A 7,685-nucleotide genomic window follows, 5' to 3' on the forward strand; every position below is an offset into this window, starting at 1 on the left:
GGAGAGAGCTGTTCCGTTGGGACGGAGTTATTCGATTCACCAGGATTCTAGTCCCAGCACTGGCCAAGTCAACTCTGTCCCAATGGCACAGCTCTCTCCTGTCCCAGTACTGGTGCCAGTGTCCCAAGAAGCAAAACCCATTTCTCCCACACCAGTCTTTGAGCCACGCATTTAACTCTCTGATTTTATTTACCCTAGCCAAATTTGCTCATGAGGGCAGGTAGAGTACGGGTTAGATACAGAGTAAAGCTCCCTCTACACTGTCCCAGGCAATCTTAGATCTGGTCCTGTGTAATGAGACAGGATTAATAAAAAATGTCCTAGTAAAAGATCCCCTTGGAATGAGTGACCATAACATGGTTGAATTCCAAATTCAGTTGGAGGGTGAGAGAGTTGGATCTCAAACCAGCGTACTAAGCTTAAATAAAGGAGACTATGAAGGTATGAGAGCAGAGTTGACTAAAGTGGACTGGGAAAATAGATTAAGGTGCAAGACGGTAAATGAGCAGTGGTCTACATTCAAGGAGATATTTCACAACTTTCAAGAAAATATATTCCACTGAGAAAATAGTGGCGTAAAAGAAAAGACAGCCATCCGTGGCTAAGTAAAGTAATAAAGGATAGTATCCGACTGAAAACAAGGGCATATAAAGTAGCCAAATCTAGTGGGAGGATAGAAGATTAGGAAGTATTTAAAAGCCAGCAAAGAATAACTAAAACATTAATTAAGAAAGGGAAGATAGATTATGAAAGTAAACTAGCAAAAAATATAAAAACAGATAGCAAGAGTTTCTACAGTTATATAAAAAGAAAAAGGGTGGCTAAAGTGAATGTTGGTACCTTAGAGGACGAGACTGGGAAGTCAGTAGTGGGGAACATGGAGATGGCAAATACGCTGAACAAATATTTTGTATCAGTCTTTACAGTAGAGGACACTAAAAATATCCCAACACTGGACAAACAGGGGGCTATGGGGGGGAGGAGCTAAACACGATTAAAATCACTAAGGAGATGGTACTCGGTAAGATAATGGGACTTTTGTTCCAATTTTTTTATTCATTGATGGGATGTGGGCGTCGCTGGCTGGCTAGGCCTGCATTTAGTGCCCATTCCTAATTGCCCTTGAGAAGATGGTGGTGAGCCGCCTTCTTGAACCGCTGCAGTCCATGTGGTGTAGGTACACCCACAATGCTGTTAGGAAGGGAGTTCCAGGATTTTGTCCCAGCGACAGTGAAGGAACGGCGATACAGGATCAAGTCAGGATGGTGTGTGGCTTGGAGGGGAACTTGTAGGTGGTGATGTTCCCATGCGTCTGCTGCCCTTGTCCTTCTAAGTGGTAGAGGTCGCAGGTTTGGAAGGTGCTGTTGAAGGAGCTTTGGCGAGTTGCTGCAGTGCATCTTGTAGATGGTACACACTGCAGCCACAGTGCGCCGGTGGTGGAGGGAGTGAATGTTGAAGGTGGTGGATGGAGTGCCAATCAAGCGGGCTGCTTTATCCTGAATGGTGTCGAGCTTCTTGAGTGTTGTTGGAGCTGCACTCAACCAGGCAAGTGGAGAGTATTCCATCACACTCCTGACTTGTGCCTTGTAGATGGTGGAAAGGCTTTGGGGAGTCAGGAGGTGAGACACTCGCTGCAGAATTCCCAGCCTCTGGCCTGCTCTTGTAGCCACAGTCTTTATATGGCTGGTCCAGTTCAGTTTCTGATCAATGGTAACCCCCAGGATGTTGATAGTGGGGGATTCAGCGATGGTAATGCCATTGAATGACTTAAGGTGGATAAATCCCCTGGACCTGATGGCTTACATCCTAGGGTCTTGAGAGAGGTAGCAGTGGGGATTGTGGATGCATTGGTGGTAATTTTCCAAAACTCCCTGGATTCAGGCAAGGTCCCAGCAGATTGGAAAACTGCTAATGTAATGCCCTTATTTAAAAAGGGAGGGAGACAAAAGGTTGGAAACTATTGACCAGTTAGCCTAACATCTGTGGTTGGTAAAATGTTGGAGTCCATTATTAAGGAAGCAGTAACAGGACATTTGGATAAGCATAATTTAATTGGACAGAGTCAGCATGGTTTTATAAAGGGAAAGTCATGTTTGACAAATTTGCTCGAATTCTTTGAGGATGTAACAAACAGGGTGGATAAAGGGGAACCAGTGGATGTGGTGTATTTGGACTTCCAAAAAGCATTTGACAAGGTGCCACACAAAAGATTACTACGCAAGATAAAAAATTATGGAATTGGGGGTAATATACTGGCATGGGTGGAAGATTGGCTATCTAACAGAAAACAGAGAGTTGGGATAAATGGTTCATTCTTGGGTTGGCAATCAGTAACTAGTGGTGTTCCGCAGGGGTCAGTGCTGGGACCCCAACTCTTTACAATCTGTATTAACGATTTGGAGGAGGGGACCGAGTGCAACATATCCAAGTTTGCCGACGATACAAAGATGGGAGGGAAAGCAGTGAGTGAGGAGGACATAAAAAACCTGCAAAAGGACATAGGCAGGCTAAGTGAGTGGGCAGAAATTTGGCAGATGGAATATAATGTTGGAAAGTGTGAGGTTATGCACCTTGGCAGAAAAAATCAAAGAGCAAGTTATTATCTAAATGGAGAGAAACTGCAAAGTGCTACAGTACAAAGGGATCTGGGGGTCCTGGTGCATGAAACACAGGTTAGTATGCAGGTACAGCAGGTGATCAGGAAGGCCAATGGAATCTTGGCTTTTATTGCAAGGGGGGTGGAGTATAAAAGCAGGGAAGTCTTGCTTCAGTTATACAGGGTACTGGTGAGGCCACACCTGGAATATTGCGTGCAGTTTTGGTTTCCATATTTAAGAAAAGATATACTTGCTCTCGAGGCAGTTCAGAGAAGGTTCACTCGGTTGATTCCGGAGATGAGGGGGTTGACTTATGAGGAAAGGTTGAGTAGGTTGGGCCTCTACTCATTGGAATTCAGAAGAATGAGAGGCGATCTTATCGAAACATATAAGATTGTGAGGGGGCTCGATCGGGTGGATGCAGAGAGAATGTTTCCACTGATGGGTGAGACTAGAACTAGGGGGCATAATCTTAGAATAAGGGGCTGCCGTTTCAAAACTGAGATGAGGAGAAACTTCTTCACTCAGAGGGTGGTAAATCTATGGAATTTGCTACCTGAGATAGTTGTGGAAGCTGCGACATTAAATAAATTTAAAACGGAGATAGACAGTTTCCTAACTGATAAGGGAATTAGGGGTTATGGGGAGCGGGCAGGGAAGTGGACGTGAGTCTAGGTTCGGATCAGCCATGATCCTATTGAATGGCGGAGCAGGCCCGAGGGGCCATATGGCCTACTTCTGCTCCTACTTCTTATGTTCTTTTTCTCTTCATATATCTATAAAAGCTTTTACAGTCAGTCAGTTTTTATGTTCCCTGAAAACTTACTCTCATATTCTATTTTCCCCTCCTTTGTTGAATCCTAAACTGCTCCGAATCCTCAGGTTTACTGTTTTTTCTGCCCAATTTATATGTCCTCTCCTTGGATCTTATGCTATCCCTAATTTCCCTTGTTAGCCACGGTTGAGTCACCTCTTTAGTTTTATTTTTATGCCAAACTGGGGTGAACAAATTCTGTAGTTCATCCATGCGGTCTTTGAATGTTTGCCATTGCCTATCCACCGTCAACCCTTTGAGTGACATTCCCCAATCAATCCCATCCAACTTGCTCCTCAGACCATCGTAGTTTCCTTTATTTAAATTTAGGACCCTAGTCTCCGAGTCAACAACTTGATTCTCCATCTTAATGAAGAATTCGATCATATTATGATAACTCCGACCCAAGGGGCCTCGTACAACAAGATTGCTAATTAATCCTTTCTCGTTACATAATACCCAGTCTAAGATGGCCTGATCTCTGGTTGGTTCCTCGACATATTGGTCCAGGAAACCATCCCGTAAACACTCAAGGAATTCCTCCTCCACAGTAGAGGACATGTGAGGGGGGGAGGGAGTCCCTTTAAATGTGGAGGAGGTGGGTGTCCCTTTAAATGTGGCGGGGTGGATGTCCCTTTAAATGTGGAGGTGGTGTGTGTCCCTTTAAATGTGGAGGTGGTGGGTGTCCCTTTAAATGTGGATGGGGTGGGTGTCCCTTTAAATGTGGACGGGGTGGGTGTCCCTTTAAATGTGGAGAGGCGGGGCCGCGCATGCTCATTCGGCCCCACCACAAAACGAGGCTGCCAGTGCGCCTGCGCGGGGCCTCTGGGGAGAAGACGGAAGTCGGCCCGGGAAAGAGGCGAAATCAGCGGCCGGGTAAAGTAAAGTGTTGGGGAATCGATTTAAATGGAGGTGAGGGGGGAGCGGAGAGCGAGATTATAAAGTAAAATACCAGAAAAAGCAAACCTGAGGGGCGGGCGGGACCTCCGTGGACGCCGAACGGAGCGGTTTGAACCGCGCGGAGTGAGCCGGAACATTGTGATTCTGACTGACGGGAGCTCTGACCAGTAGGAAGAGGGCTGAGCTGGGAGGACTGAACTGGGCGGCCTGGTCCTCCAACCAATGGCGGCGCGGCTAGGGGGCGGGACCTTCCCTCCCCGGCGCTGGGGCCTGGTTGTGACGTCATCACAGGAAGAGGCCATCCAGAGAAGGGGCTGCAGCCGCTCAATCCACTCCGCTCGGTGCCGGGAGGGTACGGTTTGTACTTTCTTTTTATTTATCTCCTCGCCCGCGCTTCTCTCCGCTATATATAAAAAAAACCTTCATAAAACTCACTTTCCGCCGGTGATCCGGACTCGCGGTTGCCCGGGCCGACCCAGAATCGGAGGCCCTGCGCGGTTCAACTTCGAGAGCTGGGCCCGGCGGCGCATGCGGAGTAGGAGGAGGGGCGGGGCCTGTTCATAGGGGGAGGATGATTGACAGAGGCCCAGGGGTTGTACTGAGCATGCGCGGTGCGGGCCGGTCGCCTGTGGAGCAGGAGAGGGCGGGGCCAGCTGCAACTTTAGAGTCACAAAGGGACCGAGTGTCTTCAAATCTCTCCCCTCCTCTTCTAATTTTCTGTAAAACCAGTTTATAAAAGTCATCACTGAAAGTACATAGAAGATTGGACCCGGGCCCAGTGCCTGATTGACGGGAGGTTCCGACCAATAGGGAGCGAGTGGGGCGGGGCTGGAGGAGCGAGCCGGCGGCGGGTCCTCCAACCAATCGGGGAGCCCGAGGGGCGGGACTTGTGCCGGCTGATTGGGACAGAGGAGACTGAAGGGAGATTTAATTTAAATGAATTTAATTTCCCGCCTGCTCCAACCGCCCACCCTGCCACGTCACGACGTCGCCGGCGTGCACTGACTGACACTGAGCTCTCCACCAATGAGCGAGGGGAGGCGGAGCCTGGAGGACCGACCGAGGGGCTTTGGTCCTCCAACCAATCGCGGCGAAGGAGGAGGAGGGACCTGGGATCGGCCCGCCGCCATTTTGTAAAACGGCCTGGTCAGAATCTGTGATCCTGGGAAAGTTTATTTTTAATGTTCCTTTACCATTTTACAGCTCAAACTAATTTTATTTTACAGAAGATACTTGTTTTAAACATGGAAACATGGAAGATAGGAGCAGGAGTCGGCCATTCGGCCCTTCGAGCCTGCTCCGCCATTCAATGCGATCATGGCTGATCGTAAAAAAAGCAGTTTGTTTTTAAATTGATGAAACAGAAACAAGAAACCCTGTGGAGCAAATGTGAGTGAAAATATTTTTTCTCCAATTTTCTGCGTTTTTAATTATTAATTTCAAGCACTTTAAGATAAATATGGGAGTGGTGGGGGTTCTCTTAAAGGGACAGGCACTCTCTTTTTCTATGAGATTTTCATTAAAGGGACCGCGTCCCCATGGATGACCGATTTTAAAGGGACATCGTCTCCCTTTTTATTAATGTATATGTAAGAGACTGACATTTAAAGTAGGGCTAATCCCCTGCTCCACTGAGTGCTTGGCGACAAAGCAGGTGCTGTTTGCACTCGCCCCCTCCCAATTTTCTGCCAAGGCACAGAAAGCAGAGAGTAGTGGTGAACGGTTGCTTTTCAGACTGGAGGGAGGTAAACAGTGATGTTGCCCAGGGGTCAGTATTAGGATCAATGTTCCCTCTTTTGTTTTGAGGTGCATGGCCCTTTTAACGGGCTGCGCGGCCCATTCAAATTTCCACGCATGCGCGTTTATTCCATTTATAGGGTGGTGAGCCGGCTGCGCGGGACCTCCAGACCGCTGCGCGGCCGTGCAACTTAACGTGAACATTGATTTGGACCACTGCTTTTTTTGATATATATTAATGACCTGGACTTGGGGATCCAGGGCAAAATTTCAAAATTTACAGACGACACGAAATTCGGAAATGTAGTAAACAATGAGGATAGTAACAGACTTCAGGAAGATGTAGCCAGACTGGTGAAATGGGCAGAAACGTGGCAGATTAAATTTAATGTAGAGAAGTGTGAAGTGATTCATTTTGGTAGGAAGAATGAGGAGAGGCAATATAAACTAAATGGTCCAGTTTTAAAGAGGGTGCAGGAACAGAGAGGCCTCGGGGGGTATGTACACAAATCTTAGAAGGTGGCAGGACAAGTTGAGAAGGCTGTTAAAAAGGCAGACAGGATCCTTGACTTTATTAATAGAGGAATAGAGTACAAAAGCAAGCAGGTTATGCTAAGCCTTTATAAAACACTGGCTAGGCTTCCGCTGGGCACCACACTTTAGGAAGGATGTCAAGGCCTAAGAGAGGGTGCAGAAGAAATTTACGAGAATGGGACCAGGGATGAGGAACTTGAGTTACGTGGAGAGACGGGAGAAGCTGGGGTTGTTCTCCTTAAGCAAAGAAGATTAAGAGGAGATTTGATAGAGTTGTTCAAAATCAGGATGGATTTTGAGAGAGTAAATAAGGAGAAACCGTTTCCAATGGCTGAAGGGACAGAAACCAGATTTAAGGCGATTGGCAAAAGAACCAGAGGTGACATGAGGAAACAGATTTTTACACCAAGTTGTTGTGATCTGGAATGCGCTGCCTGAAAGGGCGGTGGAAGCAGATTCGATATTATAATTCAAAAGAGACTGTGCTAAGTACTTGAAGGGAAAACATTTACAGGGCTTTGGGGAAAGAGCAGGGGGAGTGGGATTAATTGGATCGCTCTTTCAAAGAGCCAGCACAGGCACGATGGGCCGAATGGCCTCCTTCTGTGCGGCATCATTCTATGATGCTATTCTACACAGACACACATACATACGGTCACACAGACACAGATACTCACTAAAATACAGTCAGACACACACTCACATTTTTTCTGCATGAACTTTTATTATTAATTTCAAAGACTTTACCAAAAAGGTGGGAATGGTGGGCGGAGGGCTCTTAAAGGGACAGGGACTCTTCTTTTCAATGTGATTTTCATTAAAGGGACCGAGTCCCTCCTTGCCTGTGGAGGACCAATTTTAAAAGGACAGCGTCTCGAAATCAGGTGCTGTCTGCGTGTGTACCACCTCCTCCCAATTTCCTGCCGAGCGATCCCTGCGGGCACCACTCCACTCTAGGAGTGGCTCCTAGAATCATACAGCCCAGAAGGAGGCCATTCAGCCCATCGTGCCTGTGCCGGCTCTTTGAAAGAGCTCTCCATTTAGTCCCACTCCCCTGCTCTTTCCCCATAGCCCTGAAAATATTTCCCCTTCAAGTATTTATC

The sequence above is a fragment of the Somniosus microcephalus genome, unplaced genomic scaffold (genome assembly GCF_052327205.1).
Source record: "Somniosus microcephalus isolate GS21.2 unplaced genomic scaffold, FLI_Smic_1.0 scaffold4, whole genome shotgun sequence".
Lineage (NCBI taxonomy): Eukaryota > Metazoa > Chordata > Chondrichthyes > Squaliformes > Somniosidae > Somniosus > Somniosus microcephalus.